This window comes from Bidens hawaiensis, unplaced genomic scaffold, assembly GCF_021521415.1.
Source record: "Bidens hawaiensis isolate Kalapana, Puna unplaced genomic scaffold, B.hawaiensis_p1.1 tig00008861_1, whole genome shotgun sequence".
NCBI lineage: Eukaryota > Viridiplantae > Streptophyta > Magnoliopsida > Asterales > Asteraceae > Bidens > Bidens hawaiensis.
Window position 1 is genome coordinate 910,173 of NW_027491640.1, and position 22,317 is coordinate 932,489.

Consider the following 22,317-nt stretch of genomic DNA (forward strand, 5'->3'; position numbering starts at 1 on the left):
TAGAACATGAAATTAAATCGGGTTAAGCCCGAAAGTCCTAAACTTTGTGTCTTATGCACTTGATTACACAAGAAAAGATAGAGAAGAATGTCTCTAGATTCCGCTGAATTGATCTCCTCCATCGAACGGCCCGGGTGGAGGAAAGTAAGTGAAACGAAGGACTTGAAACTGGAGTTGTTCATTTATGTCCTGTTGTTCCTTTTTCATGCTTTCCACCGACTCGGTGAGTTGTATGAGGCGCATCTATGCAATGAGATTCATTCTGGTGAGTTCTTTAATGAGCTCTTGAATTTTGATGAGTAGCTTGGTTTTGGAAATGTGTTGGGTTTGGTTTCTCGGTTGGTGAGGAATAGGGATTTCATTGCTCATCTCAGCTGGCACTTTGATTTTTCAGGGGTGAGAGTTTGTGTTTGGTTTGGTGCAAGAAATGCATTGGCAAGAGGTGATATTTATAGCCAAACAGTTGTCAGACACCGCCCCATGCTTCTAGGAACACAACCCCGTGCTTTGGATCTGACAATTCTGTTACAAACAAGACTGACTGAGATTTTTTGCAGCGAAGATTCCGGCCCGCACTTTGTGGCACGGGACGATGCCTACAGAGGCACGCCCCCGTGTTTGAGACACCAATTTTTTTTTTGTAAAACAAAAGAACATATATACAAGGCCTGGTTTAATGAGGGTCTTGGCCAGACCCTACTTCTAGTATGTTCATTGGTGTGGTGGAGGATTACGACCTTCGAGACCTCTTCGAATGGTCCATTGATGTATGGTTTCAATCGATGTCCATTAACTTTGAACTTGTGGCTATCAGAATTTGAAATCTTGTTTGTCCCATTGTCAAAAACTACTTCAGCTATGTATGCGCCTGTCCAACAGAATTTCAACTTTTCTAGAGAATACGTACACGTGTGTTATATAACAGTACACGATCACCACTTTGAAATTTCTTGTTTCCTTTTAAGTGGGTTTCATGCAAACATTTAGTCTTTTTTTTGTAAGGCCAGGAATTTTCGTATGCCAGTGCTCTTAGTTCTTCGAGCTCGTGAATTTGATTTTCATGGTTTTTACCGGTGGACATTAGATCAAAATTTACTACTCTAAGAGCCCAATAAGCTTTATGTTTTAGTTCTACTGGAAGATGACATGCTTTCCCATACACAAGTTTGAATGGTGTTGTTCCTATGGGGGTTTTGTAGGCTGTCCTAAGAGCCCACAAAGCGTCATCTAATTTTTCTGCCCAATTTTTGCGATTCATTCCTATAGTTCTCTCAAGGATCCTTTTAATTCCATGATTCGAGACTTCTACTTGCCCACTGGTCTGTGGGTGATATGGTGTTGCCAAACGTTGGTGAACTCTATATCGTGCTAAGTCTTTTTCCATTAAGGTATTGCAGAAGTGGGTACCTCTGTCACTGATTAGGGCTTTTGGAGTACCGAATAGTGAAAATAACTTTTTCAAAAATCGTACAACTACTTAAGCATCGTTAGTGGTAAGAACTTGTGCTTCAACCCATTTAGACACATAGTCAACTACTACAAGGATAAACTTATTTCCGAATGAGTTAGGAAATGGGCCCATGAAATCTATTCCTCATACATCAAAGACTTCAGAAATTTGAATGCCTTTTTGGGCCATCTCATTCATGGCTGAGATATTTCCATCTCTTTGACAAGCATCGCATGCTTGGATCAAGTCATGTGTGTCTTTATATATGGTGGGCCAGAAAAATCCTGCGTCAAATACTTTACTGACCATAGTGGCAGTACTGTGGTGTCCACCAGTTGGTCCTTCATGGTAGTGTTTGAGAATATATATATATATATAAGGCTTCCTTTCCTGATACACACCTATGAACAACCTGATCGGCACATATCCTAAACAAATAAGGGTCTTCCCGGAAGTAAAACTTAATGTCGGAGAAGAATTTATTCCATTGTTGATGAGTTAGTCATTTCCTTAGGATTCTGCAAGCAAAATAGTTCACGAAATTGGCAAACTAAGGACTTTCATCCTCATCTTTCATGAATGCTTGGATATGCATGAGAACTTCGTGTGGAAAATTATCATTGATGATTTCCTTGTGAAGTTCATCTAAAGTTGGGCATTCTAAGCGTGAAAGATGGTTTGCGGCTACATTTTCTGCTTTTTTCTTGTCCTTAACCTCAATGTCGAATTCTTGGAGTAGTAGAATCCATTGGACGTCTGGGTTTTGCATCTTGCTTGTTGAAGAGGTATCGTATGGCGGTATGGCTGGTGTAAAATATGGTTTTGGAAAGAAATAGGTAGGATCAAAAATTTTCTAAGGTAAAATCTACTGCTAATAACTCTTTTTCTGTTGTGGTGTAATTTCTTGTGTATCATTAAGAGTTTTACTAGCATAGTAAATTGGGTGAAAATGCTTTTCTTTGCGTTGTCCGAGTACGGCTCCAACTACAAAGTCACTTGCATCGCACATGATCTCGAATGGAAGGGTCCAATTGGGTGTAGTCATGATTAGTGCATTGACAAGTTTGTCTTTCAATATGTTGAATGATTCAACACTTTCTTTAGAAAAGACAAATGGTGTATCTTTCTCCAGAAGTTTGGTCATAGGTCTAGCAATTTTCAAAAAATCTTTTATGAAGCGGCGATAGAATCTTGCATGACCTAGAAAACTTCTAATGGCTTTGACTGAAGTTGGTGGTGGAAGTTTGGATATGGTTTCGATTTTTTCTCTATCAACTTCAAGTCCTACTTGGGATATCATATGACTGAGAACAATGCCCTCTTTGACCATAAAGAGGCATTTTTCCCACTTGAGTACTAAGTTTACTTCCTCACACCTAGTCAACATTTTGTCTAGGTTTCTTAAACAATGATCGAAGGAGTTTCCAAATACTGAGAAGTCGTCCATGAAAACTTCCATAGAGTGTTCGATCATTTCATGAAAGATGGCCACCATGCAACTTTGGAAAGTGGCCGGAGCATTACATAATCCAAATGGCATTCTTCGGTAGGAAAAGGTGTCATACGGACATGTAAAGGTGGTTTTCTCCTGATCTTCAGGAGCAATTGGAATTTGAAAGTATCTGGAAAATCCATCTAGAAAACAGTAGAACATTTTTCTAGATAAACGTTCAAGCATTTGGTCGATAAAAGGAAGTCGAAAATGATCTTTTCTTGTGGCGTCATTAAGCTTTCGGTAGTCAATGCAAACTCGCCAGCTTGTGATGGTCCTCATTTGTATTAGCTCGTCCTTCCTGTTCATTACAAATGTCATTCCTCCCTTTTGGGGTACTACTTAAACTGGATTAACCCAAGGTGAATCTGAGATTGGGTAGATTAATACGGCATCAAGGAGTTTGATTACTTCCTGGTTTACCACATCTTGCATGTTGGGATTGAGACGTCTTTGATGTTGGACCTCGGGTTTGTACTCTTCTTCCGTGAGGATTTTGTGAGTACAAAAGGAAGGACTGATGCCCTTGATATCCATGATCTTCCATGCGATAGCCTTTTTATGGTTCTTAAGAACCTTAAGAAGTTCGACTTTCTCTTCTTTAGAAAGGTTAGTTGAAATAATTACTGGGAGTTGATAGTCTTTTTCTAGATAGGCGTATTCGAGATGGTTCCGTAGCTCTTCAATTGATGTTTTTGATTTTTCATTACATTCGGTGATCTCACATATTACTTCTGATACTTCTTGATCATTGAGATTTTCGTTTTCTAAACTGGGTTTATTGATAATTTCGGTTAAGATTTGTGTCTCTTGTGGGTTATTGATGGAGTATTTTCGCACATAGCAACTCATGAAAGAATCGATGAAGTCAACACAGCATAATGTGTCATCGTGATGTTGCGGGTGTTGCATAGATTTTCCTATGTCAAAAGTGATTACCTCGTCATTGACCCTAAGAGTGAGTTTGCCGGTGCAAACATCAATGATAGCCTTTGCAGTGGCTAAACAGGGTCTTCCTAAAATCAGAGGTACACTTTTGTCTTCCTCCATGTCTAGAAAAAAATCTACTAGGAAAACAAATTTGTCAACTTTGACAAGAACGCTTTCAACAATGCCTCGAGGATATTTAACGAATCGGTCTGCTAACTGAATGCTCATGCGGGTGGGCTTTGGTACTCCTATCCCTAGTTTTGAAAATGTTAATACTAGCTCCTAGGTCAGTCAGGGCATTGCTAACAGACAAATTTCCTATGATACAAGGGATAGTAAAGCTCCCTGGATCAGTCATTTTCGGTGTTAGCTTGTTCTGGAGGACAGCCGAGCATTCTTCACTCAAGGTGACGTGCGAGAGCTCCTCCATCTTCCTTTTGTTGGTCAGCACTTCTTTAAGGAATTTTGCATATTTCGCTGTCGGATCAATGGCTTAGACGAAAGGGATGTTGATGTGGAGTTGTTTGAAGAGTTCTAAAAACTTCCCGTACTGAGCTTCCGATGTCTCCTGTTTCAACCGTCCAGGATATGGAATAGGCGGAACATAAGTTCGAACTGGTTTCAAAGGTTATACGGTGCCTGCTAGGATCAGTCTCTCCTACGTTTTATTTTATCAGGAACTTCCTTCTCCATAACTGGTTCTGAAGTTGTTGAGGAAACAGTGGTTGTGCCACTTCTCATTGTAACAAGGTTGACTGTCGCATTTTGATTTGTTATAGTGTTACTTAGATGAGCGTCGGGTGGTCTTTCAGACAATTGTCGGGCAATCTGTCCGGTCTAGGTTTCTAGATTCTGTAATGATGTTTGGTGACTTTTCAAGTCAGCTTCATGCTTTCGTAATACTCTGCTGATATCAACAGCTCTTGAGTCGGCCTTCTTCTCTGCTTCATTTGTCTTGGTTATGATTTGGATCAACATTTCTTCATTTTTTGAGTATCTAGGATTTTGGTGGCTACTGGAACTTGTTTCAATTGAGGTTTAGGTTGGAAGGATTGGTTCATCGGCCTTTTTCGAATCCGGGTTGAGTTTGAGTATTACCTCCGTCCTTCCAACTAAAATTCGGGTGGTTTCTCCAACCTGGATTATAGTTGTTGCTAAAAGCGTTGTTTTGACAGGAGACAAAGTCAACTTCTTACATGGCCATAATGACTTGTTTGCAGTCACTTGTCTTATGAGTTCCTCCACAGGTGTCACAGGTGTACTAGGTTTTTGATAGTTCGGCTTGAAATTGTTCGAATTTTTAAGAGAACGCTTCAAGTTGTGCGTTGACAAGAGTGTTGGAATCGATGTGGTGCATTCCTTTATGGGATGGTTTAGATCTTGGTGGGTTATAAGAGAAACTCTTTTTTGAAGCCTTCTCCATGATTTCAAATGTTCTTTAGGTGATTTGGATCCCAGGTCTCCACCTACAACTTGGTCAATGGCCTGTTTTTTTGACTGGATTGTGCGTCAAAGAAAGTTTGTACTTGTAACCATACGTTCAGTCCATGATGTGGGCATCTTCTTAGAAAACTTTTGTATATCTCCCATGTTGCGTGTAACGACTCATCATCATCGGTCCTGAATCCGGTAATGATGGCTCGATATTTGGCAGTTTTATCAGGTGGAAAGTATTTGAGGAGAAATTGTTCAACCTTCTGGTCCCAGTTAGTGATGGAACTAGAAGAAAGAGATTCTATCCTTTCTAGGGCTTGACCCCTTAGAGAGAAAGGAAAGAGTTTGAGTTTGATATGATCTTCTGAACAGTTTTGGATTTTAAATTTTCCACATATTCGTAAGAATCGAGATATATGATAAAGAGAGTCTTCATCGAGGAGACCATGAAATTGAACTGAATTTCCCACCATATGAATGGTGCTTGATTTGATTTCGAAATGTTCGGTGATATCAGGTGGAGCCACTCCATTGTCGTAGCCTTCGAGAGTTGGCTTAGCATACTGGTCATGTTTGGTTCATTGTTTTATGCTTCCATCATTTATTCGGTTTGATTTTCTCCTGATATCGTGGCGTCTACTGACTCGTCTTTGATTGTTTCAGTGGTTTCTGCAGTCCGTTTACATGCTCGTCGACTAAAAAGTCATTCCGGTTCAAAAATTTGAGAAACAATCTCAGGTTCGAATGTAAAGGACATACATGGGACTAAATCAAATTTGAACTATTAAACTACAGGTTAGTTAAAGTTAAGTTAAAAGTTAGGCTAAGCTATTTTAAAACTAAACTAAGACAAGTTAATTAAGCTAAAGTAAAGGTTAGGCTAGCCTATAGAAAAAAAAATTAATCTAATAGGAAATAAAATAAAAGTTAAAATTTATACAATTATAAACAATGATTAAATTAAAACTTGGATCGTTCTTAGAAACGTACTGTTTCCCCGGTAACGGAGCCAAAAACTTGATGAGGTACGTGCGATGTGGTAAAATATAAAAGGGATGATTTAGCTTTTGCACAAGATCGTGTTTTAAATTTATAAACGTGATTTCTACTAAGACTAAACACACAAAAAATAGGCAAGTGTACCTATCGTATATGTAGAATAGTATCGGTAAGAACCAAGTATCGATCCATGGACACAAATGTTTCTAATAATGAATCTTGGTTTTAGTTCAATCAGAGAGTTTTAATCATTTTTGGGTTGATTTTTAAACTTTTTATAAAATAGAAATACTTATATATATAATATGTAGGTAACAAGAAGAGAAATTCTAAATGAGTAATTCAATTATATGAAGGTTATCATATAAGATCAAGAATCCACTCCATTCTTCCTTGATGATTATTAAGTAAACATATGATAAACTTGCCCTAATAATATATGATAGAATAGTCCCTCATTTCTAAGTGAGCATATTCTATGACATAAAAGAAAGTAGCATGCATATTTTCAAGTACATCCTTGCTTAATCTCATACTACCACGAGAATGTCAATTTAAGTAGGCAAGTAGTTTAGTAAAGTAGAAAGATTAGGATTGACTTCGATTTCTCAAATACCAATTCTAACAACTTCGGGTGATTGTAGTTAACACAACCTCCCCTTGGTTAATTGAATTAGGTTATAATTACACATTCCATTAACATATGATTTCTTCAACTAACATGATAACATAAGTAATCGTGTTAACAATGTTATTTCAGAATTATCAAAACTAGAGAAATAGATCATAACTTATATCTTATTATTTCAAAATTCAATATAAGGATTCATGCTTTGTCTTGAATAAGTTATCAAGGTTTTCTTTTTACCATTTCTAGTCTCCAAGAACATGAGTGAATCATGAATGATTGTTAATCATCAACCTTGATGTATTGGATTAAAGTGATAAAACATTTCTTCATTAAAGTATAATTGCAAAAATAATCATGTACTTTACCAAACTAAATCACATGTTCAACATAATCATCAAGTAAAACAAATCTTCTTCGTAGAAATTAGATGGCAAATGGAGTTTAGCTCATAATGAACATGGTTATGAACATTAAAAGAGATGAAGATAACAAACACATGATCAAACTAGAACAATCTAACCAAATGTAGATGAATTTTCCTTCTTCAATGGTGATGGATGATGATGATGATGGATGATCATGATGATGACCTCCAAGCCTTCAAACACTTCACATGATCTTCAATATGAGTGTAATGTGGGTGTTTATTATAAAAGAAACCCGTATAGAAGTTTTCTTCAAGCACACCAAATGAGTGCAACATGCTCCTCTATTTATAGGTTGTCTGGGCACTCAGGCATGACCCCATGCTCCATGACCCCATGAACTGTCAGATCGTACATGCTGACTCAGCACGGGGGCGTGCTTCCTGAGGCACGCCCCTCGAGTTTTTGGCCTTTTGTTATATTTCTTTTGTCTTTTCTTAAAAGGTGACCATGGCTCCATGCCTTCTGAGGCACGACCCTGTGTCCACATGTCCAGTATTTTGTCTTTTCTTGCAGATACTTTTATCTTTTCTTACATAGGAAAGCATAGGGGCGTGTCCACCGGGGCATGGGGGCGTGTTTGGGTGTTTTCTTTCATTTTTCTCCGGCTTTTCGCTTGTTCCTTCCTTTAAGGCTTGGGTTTACCTGAAAATACATTTTAATATGATAAGTAGCTATTTGAGCTATATTATTTGATGAAAGTTTCAGTTATTACAGATTATTTGATGTTAAAAAGATTAATATTTTTATATACATCAACTACCAATTTCTATTTCTATTTTTTATTATTCATTTTTTAGTAGAAAATTAAAAATAAAAAAAACATGAATTTTTCGAATTATGTTTTTTTTTCATATGAATTATGCCTATTTTGACGTAAATTATGTTTATCTTAACAAATACATAATATCCAATAATTATTTTATGTTATATTTACAGTGTCTGAGTATAAGCCAAGTACTCCCTGATTACTCTGTGTACTCCCTACAAGGTTTAGCCGCCTAAGGACCCCTTAGCGAGTTTTACAAATCTGGGAAAAATTCATTAATTTGGACTTTCAAATAGTCATAATTACATATTGGGTTCAATTTGAATCATGGGTATTTTAGGTTGTAATCTTATTAATTTTATGTATTTACTTTCTAATTTTATTAACTTAATGTCCTTAAAACTAGACGAGTTCGCGAGATAACAGTCCGGGTCAGTACCGACACTCTTGATGTGAGCTTTTTAATTTTCAGTTTCCTTTCTATGAAATGTACCTGAAATTTTAGTTGACTGCAGGTTCATAGTTGTCGAGTGTCTGTTTAGATTATTTAAATTTTTAATGTAGTAAGGTGTTCACTTGCACATGACAACGATAAATTTGCAAATTGTTATCAAGTTTATAACAAAAGTCTCGGATAAGGTTGGTATAGTTAAATATAGAAACCAACAACTAACTTTTCATGTTTCGCAGGTCAGCTAAAAAAATGGTTCATACTGGTTCTCTAGAACCCTGAAACCGTGGTTAGTTAATGTGGCACAGAATGTATATGTGTGTGTCAAAATTCATTTTCAATTTTGTTGGTTTTTTAAAAAAATTGTCTAACTTATTGATGTGCATATGTATGAATTTAATAATATTGAAAATAGTTTTAGGGGAAATGATGGCAGAAGTAAAACTCTTTTTGAAGGTGCTCAAGGTATTTGGGTGTGATTTAAAGGTTGGCTTTTATATAATTACTGAAGTTATTGTTTAGGTACACTAAATTTTATTGGTTATTGAGTTCAAATTAACGCTTGTGATTGTGTTGATGCTCAAGCCAACTCCGAGAAGTGAAAAAAAAATATTTGGGGAAAAGGCGAAAATATTTTGGGTCTTAAGTAAAAGGAGTATTCTTTTGGGTTTAAACAATTTAATTTATGTATATACTTACTTGGTTATAATTTTTGGTTGTGTAAAAAACACTTGTATAAAAATATGCTTAAACATGTCTCAAATGAGACTAGATACCACAACCTTTTGGTTGAGAGTCATACTCCTTTACCACTTTAGCAAGCTAGTTGTTATATAATTAGGTTAAAACAATAAATATACACATCGTTTTTCATAAAAATACAAAAAATATTTTTAAGAAAATTTGGGCCTAGCGAGGTGTCAGGTTGGGGCCGTCGACCATCCAGCCCCACCCTAGGGCCGGCCATGTTCATGTTGTTGATTGCTGATATGCCAAGTTCCATGACTGCACCTTCCATGTACATATATAAAATTGCATAGCGACTATTAAACGGTGTTGCCTACAGAAATGCAAATTGACCTTAAAAAATTATATAACTAAATGGCGACAAATTCAGGTTTTCCTTTTGTGAGAAGTTTGAAGTTGGTGATGCTCTTTTATTTTCTCTCAAAATATCACGCATACACACAGTTTGTAGGGTGAATCAAGATCAACGATGGGGAAGATTGTTTGGTGAATTCAGGTTTTTATCGAATTAGGGCTGGGTCATGTAAAAAAATAATAAACAAATCATGGAGCAAGTTTGTGCATCATGATACCATTTGGGTGATAGTGGACTGTTTGACCAAAAGTGCTCACTTTCTGCCTATACGAGAGGCCATCTCGTCAGAAATGTTAGCAAGTTTGTTCATTGAAGAGGTTGTATCTAAGCATGGAGTATCGTTATCGATCGTGTCTGATAGAGATACTCGTTTTTTGAAGAAGTTCCATGAAGCTATGGGAACAAGATTGAACATCAATACGGTGTATCATCCTCAAGAAGATGGACAGTCTGAAAGGACGATCCAAACCCTTGAGGATATGCTACGTGCTTGTGTTTTAGACTTTGGAGGAAGTTGGGATGATCATCTGCATCTGGCAGAGTTCTCCTATAACAATAGCTACCATTCAAGTATTGGTATGCCACCATTTGACATGTTTTATGGAAGACGTTGTAGAACTCCTGTGTGTTGGGGATAGATTGGTCAGAAAGAGATGGGAAGTTTGGAAGTTGTTCAAGAAACCTCGTCAAAGTTCGATCAGATCAAGGAAAGAATGAAAGCTGAATAGGACCGTCAGAAGTCGTATGCTGATAAGCGGCGACGATCGATTGAGTTTAACGTTGGTGACAATGTAATGCTCAAGGTCTCACCTTGGAAAGGGATTATTCGATTTAGAATGAGAGGGAAGTTGAGTCCGAGGTACATTGGACCGTTTAAGATTATGGATCGTGTGGGTGAAGTGGCTTACAAGCTAGATTTACCGGAGGAGTTAGAATGGATTCATTCAACCTTTCATGTTTCTCATTTGAGGAAATGTCTAGCTGATGACACGTCTCATGTGCCATTGGTGGATATTGAGGTTGATGAACAACTGAACTATATCGAACAGCCTGTAGAGATAGTGGACTACAAGGAAAAGCAACTTCGTCACAAGGTTATACCCTTAGTGAAAGTGATATGGAAACATCGCAAGGGATCGGACACCACTTGTGAAGTTGAGGAAGAGATGCGCAAGTTTTACACGAATTTCTTTTTGTGATAGTTAGGTTTCGGGGACGAAACCTCTTTAAGGAGGGAAGACTTGTAACATCCTACTTTCGGTTATAATAATAAAAGAGAATTTTTTTTATGCATTAATGTGTCGTGTATCGGTTTAGATAATAAGTTCTAAGAGGATGGGCTTGGGTATTAAGATATGGAATAAAGAATGGAATGGGCCTTACATGGGCTTAAAGGAGTATAAATACCCCTGAAACCCTAATCCTTTCCATTTTATCCATCTTTACACCATAGCCTACACCTTGAATAACACACACAAACACTATCCTATAACCCGAGCCGAGATCCGAAAGTGGAAACCCAAACCCGTTGGTGCAAGAACGTTGTAATGACCAAAACAACATCTAGACTAGACCGTGTTTGTAAATCGACTCATTTAAGGTACGTTTATATCAAGAACTTGTTCGTTTAGGTTCGGATTACGTCTAGAAATCATAGATATGTTTGAGTATGTTAAAAATGAATCCAATGCAACAAATCCTACTGAAATCCATTAACAATTGACATGTTAATATGTCAAATGAATAATCGAGTCTATAATAGAACAAATCTCACCCTTTAAACGTGAATGTTTGGCTGATTTGATGATTAGGGTTCGTTAGCGCTGTGATTCCGAGTTCGATGGTACCAATTTCATGATGTGTCGTTAAGAATCGAAGGTTTAATTGCAGATTTTGTATATGTTGACCATTTCGTGTTCTTGACGAATTTGAGTTTGACACTGAGTCAAAGTCTAGATAAGAACTGTTAATAATTCTTTATGACTGACCATTTGTTACGCGGCCATGATGAATGTGACTCATTCGTGCGACTTGATAACGAATGAACCTTTAATTCGTTCTCTATCCATTCGTTATATCAAGATAACGAATCAGGTCACGTCAAGATAACGAATTAGGCTAACGAACTAGGATAACGAACCACACCATGTTAACATAACGAATTAGGTGATTCGTTACTCACCATTCGCTATGTTAAGATAACGAACCAGAATAACGAATCAGCTAGCGAATCAAACTATGTTAAGATAATGAATTAAGTTAACGAATCAGGCTTAATTCGTTATAGCGAATGAGTTAGCGAAGTAGATAATAATTTAAAAATCCTAATGGAAAATGTGTTAAGAACTTGACCCCGCTAGGGTTAAAATCAGGCTTTATTCGTTATAGCAAATGAGTTAGCGAATCAGGCTCTACCCCTTGGACCTTGCTAGGGGCTGCTGCCCCTAGAACCCCGCTCCCTCCGAACCCCCGCTCGTTGAGGGTTATAATTAAACTAGTAATAAGATATGGATTGTGATAGTAATTAATACGCATAATTGTTATACAGTTAGCCGTGCATAACTAAAGAAAGGGATAACCTATAACGGTGAACGTAACCGAGTTCAGGTGAGTTTCTAGCCCCATTTCCTTGTTATGTTTTCGGGGCTGTGTGCATACACAATGTGAATGTTAATACATTTACCTTAAATGGTAAGTGTATGTCTTACTGATGCATGAGATAGTTATGTTTATATTATAAATGAATGCTTGATAGTATGTGAACGATCTTTGGATTTTGCACGTATTGTTAAGGAAGGTATAGTGTAGTAAGTGTGATATGAGTATGTGAAAGAAAGCATGTAAGAATATTGCATGTATGATATTATGAAAGGTATGTATGAATGTGATAATGATTATGAAAGGTAATGAATGGTAAAGGGTTGCAGACCCTAATAATATATGCAAAGGTTACAGGGTTGCATACCCTAATAATATATACGAAGGTTACAGGGTTGCATACCCTAATAATAAATGTGAAGGTTACAGGTTTGCATACCCTAATAATATACGCGAAGGTTACATGGTTGCATACCCTAATAATATATGCGAAGGTTACAGGGTTGCATACCCTAATAATATATGTGAAGGTTACAGGGTTGCATACCCTAATAATATATGCGAAGGTTATAGGGCGTAATGCTCTTTAAAACATAAGGTATAAATATGAAAGAAAGAATGTATGAAGGTAAGTAAGTAAATTAAAAACGAAAGTATGAAAGTATGTAGTATTGAATGTGTTGTATGCTGTATGATTAATTAGAACTCACTCAGCGTAGTTGACATTTAGTATGCACGCAGGTGAGTAGAATGAGACAGCTGGCTTGAGTGGGGGCACATGGTAGAAGAATAAGAGGCTGGCATCTGAAGACTCAAGATGTTTTATATTTAATGTTTTATTTTTAAAGACAAGATGGTTGTTTAAGACAAGTTAAGAATTATTGTGTAACGTTTTATGAAAGTTTTAACATTCTGCGAAAGCTTTAATTAACTCTAATATTTAGAACTGTGTTTATAAGTAAATCCAACGTCCAATGTAGGGCATCGGTAACGGGGCCTTACAAGTTGGTATTATAGCAAAGTTCGAGAGATTTAAGCATCCTACATGCTTAGACTCAAACAGAGAATGGGATTTAAGTAAGAAAAGAAAGAAGATTCCAGTTCAAGAATGTCATGTGACACTCAAGCAAGCTCAGTAAAGGTAAAGTGTATAGTTAAATAATGAATGTTAATGTTAGCTTAACTGCTAAAGAAAGGATATGTGTATGTTAGGGATAGGAATTCTTGAATGTTTGATTGATTAATTGTTTAAGAGTAGACTTAGCATAAATAGACTCATAAAGGGAAGTGTATAGGACACGGAAAGTAACGTGATCAGCTAGTTACAGCTTGCAACTTTTATTACCTAGCCTTACTATCATTGTACTAAATAGGTCCTTGAGTGATGACGTTTGTGTTTTCCCTTTTAGAAAACAATGGCTGGAGATAGAGAAGTAGTGGGAGCAAGAGGACGCACTGGACGTCATGGCAGGCCTCGTCTTGTCTGACAACCTTCGGTAGAAACAACTTCTAACATGGGAGAAGAAGGAAGCGCAGCTTGACGAAACCCGAGCAACAACAAAGGGTATCAACTTGACCCTGCAGTTCAAGCAGCCATTGTTCAAGTTGTAGCCACTGTTGTGAAGAACTTGACTCCTGTAGGGTCTGCTGGAAGCCATGGAAGAACTGCTGAAGGGGCAAGAGGAGATGGTAAGAAAGATGATGAGAGAGAGAAGGGTGACTCGAGTGAGGTTAAGTCGGTAGAGGTTGATGATAGGAGGAAAGGCCGAGGTGGGTGCAACTATAAGTCATTCAAAAGTTGCAATCCGCCAAAGCTGACAGGTTTGGGAGACGCAATTGCTACTCTCCAATGGACAACCACTATGGACAAGGTTATCCGAATTAGTGAATGCCGTCCCGACCAAGTTGTGGGTTATGCTACTCAATCATTCGGAGATGAAGCAATGTACTGGTGGGAGTCGGTTGACCAGAGGAAGAGTCAGGAAGAGATTAAGGCAATGAGTTGGGAGAATATTGCATGTATGATATTATGAAAGTTATATATGAATGTGATAATGATAATGAAAGGTAATGAATGGTTAAAGGGTTGCAAACCCTAATAATATATGCGATGGTTACAGGGTTGCATACCCTAATAATATATGCGAAGGTTAAAAGGTTGCATACCCTAATAATATATGCGAAGGTTACAGGGTTGCATACCCTAATAATATGCGAAGGTTACAGGGTTGCATACCCTAATAATAATATATGTGAAGGTTATAGGGCGTAATGCTCTTTAAAGCGTAAGGTAGGAATATGAAAGAAAGAAAGTATGAAGTTAAGTAAATTAAAAATGAAAGTATGAAAGTAGGAAGTATGTATGAAAGTATATAGTATTGAATGTGTTGTATGATGTATGATTAACTAGAACTCACTCAGCGTAGCTGACTTTTAGTATGCACGCAGGTAAGTAGAATGAGACAGCTGGCTTGAGCGAGGGCACATGGCAGAAGAATAAGAGGTTGGAATCTGAAAACTCAAGATGTTTTATATTTAATGTTTTAATTTTAAAGACAAGATGGTTGTTTAAGACAAGTTAAAAATTATTATGTAACGTATTATGAAAGCTTTAACATTTCGCGAAAGTTTTAATTAACTCTGATATTTAGAACTGTGTTTATGAGTAAATCCAACGTCCAACGTAGGGCACCGGTAATTAGGCCTTACAATATGAAAACATGGAATTGGAAAGTTAACTAATGGTAAGAAATACAAAACCCAGTGCACAACTCACAATGCAGTTGGTAAAAGAAATTGCGCAACACAATCTTTGTAATTGTTATATATATATATATATATATATAATAAACTAATGAAAAACAAAAATAATATAACAAACTTAAATTTCCTTATATATTGATTATTAAATAAGTGTAGATGAGTAGGTAACTAGGTATTATAGTTGACAGATGTAGTTAAATGTTGCTATTTAGACTAATCTAAGGAACAGTGACGGATCCAAAAAAATTTTATATGGGGTTGGAAATTTTTTGGTCAGTACTCGGTTAAACTATCGGTAATTAAAAACACATTGGCCCGGTTTGATTGTTCGGGTCACGTCAAAATCAGTATATACAACTTTTTTGGTCTGATTCGATCATTTCGATCGGATCAAATCAGGTCGGGTCATGTTTAAAAAAAGATAATTAAATCAAATACCATATAACAAAAACAAGTACTTGGAATGTTGTTAAAAACACTTAGTTAAAATACAATATGTAAAGTTGTTCTTGACAGGTTTTCTTTTTTTGAAATATAGCCATAACATTATATAGTTAGACATTCCAAAGCAAATGTTTGTAAATGAAACATATACAACTCACTTAAATTCTCTTAACTCATCCGAGCTAATACACAATCTAACCTTTGACACTCTAAGCAAGTTTTTAACTACGTTATATACATATGAGCTAATTATTCAATTTAACATTGGTCGTTTAAAAAAACATAATCTAACCACCTAAACTAAAACTAAAAACAAAGTTTATAGTTAACATAACTTATTAATGTGATAGGGTCTAAATTATACATACATTCTATAAATATTTCCTACACTTTTGAGTAACTTTTGGGTTAATTTTGTCTAATATTAGTTTTAAGTGGCTCATATGTTTATTCCAAATGTTTCATGAGACGACGAGCTAAATTAGAGTGATTCTACTAAACATAAAATCGTTGAGTGAATCTTTAAACATATTTTGAATTTTCATATTTTAAACTACAAAAGTTTCTATGTAGATACATAATGTTTATATTGTTTATAATAATAAACGTGGGAAGTCTTGAATAAAATATCCAATTTGCTATTATATACTACAAGATAATAAACTAATAATTTTACTTGTTTTCTGGATTGAAAACACTAACCTATTTTCGTATAAATGTTTTTTGGATTGAAGCACTAAACTATTTTCGTATACTTGTTTTCTGGATTGAAGACACAAAACATTTGCCTACACTTGTTTTTTGGATTAAAAACACGGACATACTAGTTTTCTAGAGGAAAACACAACAACCTATTTCGGATTTATGTAGTGTCTTATATATCACAAGTTTATACTAGATGACCTTATATCACTTAAAGTCCTTACGTTACCTTGAACCAACAGGATGGGATCGCGGGGTTATATGGAGTAATACTACTGGGTTTGACAACCCCCACCCAGGCTAGTCGCGATAGCACGGCTATGATGTCGTAAAACGGGTGTTATATTTACCTAACTTTTATACGCCAGTATTGGTGATAGACCTGGTAAGAAGGCATATATACGGTCAGCTTCGGTTCAAACGTCTAGTAACTTGTAAATGGGTTAGCTATCCTGGTATATTTGAAAAGTGCTAAATCTACTTATCCATTCACTACTTATGCTACGTGTACTACCTATACTATATAAAATACTTTTTACTACAAATTATGAACTCACTAACCTCGTGTTGACCCTTGAGTATTTATACTTGCCCAGGTTGCTAAATGTGTTAAGGAGCGGATTGCATTGCATATGTCAGGAGTCATAGTTGTCGCAGGAACTTTTATTTCACATTGTTTACATTTGATGGGTTGTGCATGTTTGAGCACGTGGTTTATTATTTTAAACCTTTTACTTTACGCTTCCGCAAAGCTTTAAACTGTATGGTTTGGTTTTGGTTTTGGTTTTCTCAATTTTGAATGAGACCTAAATAATATTTTGAGTATTTTGAATTGGATGTTTGGTATAACAAATGAGCTAGATCCTAATATGTCTTATTGCTCGCGGTTAAACTCTGTTAGTCAAAATTTGAGGGTGTGACAATATATATATATATATATATATATATATATATATATATATATATATATATATACCAAACACAATCAATTATAATAATTATAAAATCAAAGGTGAAGCGGGCGATGAATAGTTGCCCCTAGGGCGATGAAAAGTCCCCCCCCCCCCAATCGCCCCACAAATCGCCGGGGGGGAGGGGGTGTTGGCGCCCATCCTCACCTGTTGTCTCTTGGATTCACCGCCCACTACAAGTGGCCTAACAATAAATCAAAGAGTATAAACTAAATTAATATACTATAAAATAGAGAAATGATGAAGGAGATTGGTAATTAAGGTAAAGCAACCACTTTTTAACTTTTATTAGAAATCATTTTTTTGCTTTAAGCTAAAATATTTTTTTTTACCTTGTCCAACATAGAGTTGACGAGGGACATTAGCGAAGATAGTCATCTATAAACAGGTATATAGAGGAGTCAACTTCGCCTATGGCTGAATTATAGAAATTGGCTAGGACATTGTAGATTTGTCTACCTTCTTTGTGCATTTGTTTAATTAGCTCTCTGCTTTTGCCCCATGGTCGTCACTAGAATAGTCTAAATTTGCCATGGTTTAGACTAGTTTGTTGCTTCTTATGATAATCGGTTTGTGTACGTTAAAAATATATCTTTTGGTTTCTATATTTATTAATGTGTAAACAGTATATGTCACGCCCCAACCTAAGACGGAAATGTCGGGGCGTGAGCTGATAGCTCACAGCTCTCAAGGAACTATCATGCAATGTTAAAGGTGACAATATCTATTAAATTTAATTAAATAATCAAATACATCTAAATAAACAAAGTACATAATTTAGAAATAAAGCAAGTAAAACAAAATCCAAAATTTAATTCTTGTATCTTCTTCTCTAACATGCAACCCTAAATTTCTTCAAAAAAATCTTGATAATCATATCATACGGTAACCTGCATATGCGTTAAAAATAAAATAATTTTGTCAACACTAGGTTGAGTGAGTAAAACACCAGATAAGTGAATATATAATAAGTATAGAAAAAGGGCAAAATGTATCAAGTGAGATGAAAAATTTAATCAAATAAGCACGTAATATGTTGTCGGTAAGCACGATGTCAGATGCACTGGACGATTGCTAAATAAGTTGTCAATAAGCACGATGCCAGATGAACTGGACGATGGCTAAATAAGTTGTCGATAAGCACGATGCCAGATGAACTGGACGATGGCTATTATGACGGTCTAACCAAATAAGCAAGTAGGCATATAAACATATAACACGTAGGGCATAAGTTGGCATACACACATGATTAACAGTTGCAATTGAGTATTAAATAATAATAAAATAATTAGAAACGCATATGCCCCAAAACAATAAAAATTAGTTAAAAGAGGGGAGAAAGATGCTCACCTAATTAGATGAACGAAATATAAGTGATGATGTGAGAAAGAGAAATCATTCGGGGTATACCGTCAAAGATTCATAGTTAAATAATATTATTTCAAGAGTTAATTATAAATGATATAACATGATTTAATGAATTGAGATTTCGATATTATTTGAGTTATGATTGAGATTATAATATGATGTATTCGAACGACTAACTTATATAGTGATTATCATTGCACGGATTAATATTATTATTTATAATATACTTATAAAATGATTATTTAAAAAAATACCTGTTGGAACCCGGATAGTTATCAATCTAATAACAATTAACAGATCTCGGATCTGTGTTAACCGATTAATATATTAACTATAGATCTAGCTCATAATTAACTTTGATTCAGTGTTATATGTGTGTATATATTATCAGTATGTATTAGTGATGTTATAATGTTAGGATGAAGATCGAGAGAGGATTTGGACAGGGTTTCGTTAATTAACTCTCAAAACTTAAATTAAACGTGAACAGTGTTCAATATATATACAAGATAGGTCTGGTTCGCTAACATCCCCTAGCGAACCAGACGCTACTTCGTTACATACATTAATAAGACGAATCACCATCTGATTCGTTAACATCCCCTAACGAATCAGAGGGAATAAACTTATGTCTTAGTTCGCTAACATCCCCTAGCGAACTAGGCAATACATATAACGAACTAGACTTTAACTTAATTGTTTATTACATTAAATATAAAACAGATACGTTAACGATAATTACATAGACTCAAGACGCAAAACCGTGCACTAACAGACTCCCCCTCGTCTTGAGCCCTTTGTCTTTAAGTTACTTGAAGCTCTTGGACTGCCAGTCTCTGCAACTATGAATTCCATTTTCATGACAAACACGCACAACGCGTTGGAATTGCATAGCCAGGTCGTAGTTTTCATTGCGCTCGATCAGAATCTGTTTCCTGTGTAGCGCGTCATTTTCGGTCTCTGATAAATTAACCAACCACATCGGGTCGATTATCTTGATAAGTTCAGTCTTCAGACCTTTACCAAGTAAAATGACGGCCTCGCCAGTACGATTGTCATAGTACCAGCGGTTGAACGAGAGAAGACTCTGTTGGGGCATCGTCTTCACAGGAACCCGCTTCATCGTCTTTGGCGGCTTTACCTTAAGAACAAGTTTCCTCCAGCCAGTCCTTGGATCAATCTCATCAATGCATTTGCGTCTTGGGACCTAGGGCTTGATGAACTTGAAGCCATGATTGACCTCGAACAGTAAGTGTTGATGAAACCACTCAGCTGTCCGATAACCCCTACGATTGATAAATGGACGTCTCGCGAGGGTACGAACATCCCAACGCGGTAAAGTAAGTACATCCTTCATCGTTTCGTAGTACTGGATCCCCTTCTCCCACTTAATTATACATACTTTAAGCTCAGAATCATAAAGCCATGAGACAATATCACCATGTACCTTGGAAACAGTCTTGAAGGAGGTCATTTGGTTTTCTTTAACCCATGCAGCAGCAGTGTCTTTCCGTTCTTGATCAACATATCGATACGCACTGATAATTTTACCCACCTTTTGGCATTTGAACCATCTTGAAATATCATCATCAGTTATGACTTCAAGTGAATGAACTGTCCGTTTACACTTCAATACTTTTTCCAATTCGTCTTCTGCCGCTTTAACCGTCTGTTCATCAAATATCGGAGCACCTTGATCAACATTAGTGTGTTGAAACAAGTCCGGATACTCCTCAGCAGTTACATCTTCCATCTCAACATCCTCATCTTCATAAATAAAGTCCATATTCATCTGAATTGACGGATCATCCGATACACCTTCCTCATTCACTACCTCTACATCAAGCTCAGTCTCTAAAGCAGTCAACTGATCGTCATTCAGCCCAAGAAATATAGAAATCTGCTCCCGTGTCAGAGACCTATCCACAAACTCACCAAGCTCTATCTCATCTCTGTTCACCACACTCCTAACCATCCCCGATCCATCCACAAATATCATAGTATTAGCCGCAATCATCTCAATTGGCTTAGCAGCAGTTGGATCATGATATATAATAATCTATCCATAAACTCACCAAGCTCTATCTCATCTCTGTTCACCACACTCCTAACCATCCCCGATCCATCCACAAATATCAGAGTATTAGCCGCAATCATCTCAATTGGCTTAGCAGCAGTTGGATTATGATATATAATAATCTGTTTCCCAGAGTTTTCACCGCCACTTGTACCAGCACCAGAAGATGAACCATGCGATTGTTTAGGCTCACCTCCTGCACCAGACTCATCAGGATCTTGATCATCCTCTTTGAGTTTCTTCAGGGCATCTTCTTTGCAAGTCAACTGCAAAATTAATTCTTCTTGTTCTTTCATTTTCACCCCATGAGACTCAACAATCGCCCGCAGCACTTTAGTCTCCTTCTGACAAAATGAGATATAACTCATCATCCGTCTTTGATTCTTCATAAGAGGTTCTTGATTCTGATGGTCAGCTGCCATTTTGTTTTCATAAAGATGGAGAAGATTCAGCAGCATCTCGGTCTGACGGTTTGGTGGAAAGTTGTATAGGGAGGGATGAACAGGTTGAATCGGTCCCAGAGGCCGAGTGATTCTTATAAACGAGACATCACTTGGAGGAGGTGGAGTAGGATGAGGAGGAGGAGGCCTCATGGATGGTGTTGAAGGGATTGTTGACAATGTAGCAGGAGTCCTTGGTATTTCAGATAACGCCATTTGAGGAATTAAACCAAGCCTTTCATGGGACACCATCGTCGTAGTCAATGTAAGCATCGGAGTGCTAGTAGTAGGCGGCACTACCGAGCGTTGAGGCGTTGATTGACAAGGTGGTGGTACGCCAATAATTACCCCTGACCCAGTGGAAACACGTCTTTTCTTCGATGGCTCTCTAGTTGCCACCGCTTTCCCTTTCCTATGTTCCAATTAGGATTAATTATATGATAGCTGATACGATACACCAACATGCTATGTACTGTATCAGCTTTCATATGTTCCATAAGAAACTCATCATTCACTTTAGTTTGATCAATGACTACATTGGGAATTAAGTCTTGAATAATCAGCTGTAGGAAGCGAGGATACATTAAAAACTTCTTCTTTTGAAGTGTTTGCTGAACTTGCTCTTGCAGATGATCATAAACTAACTCAGAGAAGTTAAACGGCTTGTTGAGAATAAGAGCAACAAAAGCTGACTGTATACTACTTCTACATTCATCAAATCCACCACGTCGACCACTCATACAATGAATTAAAACATGAAGAAGATACTTGTATGGTGGGCATAAACCATTCTTGTTCAACATAGACTTATCAATATTGCCACCATAACGTAGACGAGTAAATAAACCCTTGATCAACTGCTTGTCAAACTCACTCGGGTTGTCATAGTGTCACCAAATTGAAGTACGCGGCGAACCACTCCCACATTAATTGTAATAGTAGTTTGATTAATTGTGGCTCGAATATGATTTTTCGCCTCAACAACTTCAGCAGTATCCCAAAACTGCCTAATAATATTTAGAGACACTCTGGGTTGATCAGTGATTGCATAACGTATCACTGAACGTCTTAAGAATGCTAACATGTCTCGAAATACGTCAACGTCAGCAATATCTTGATCAATATATGCATAGATGTTGTGTTTCGTGTCATATGGTAACAAAATAACATGTCTCGAAAGAGACACATCGACATAACTATAAAAGATTAACGAACTAAAGTCTAGTTCGTTACAGATTTGACGAATCGGTATTTGATTCGGTGAGAAAGTG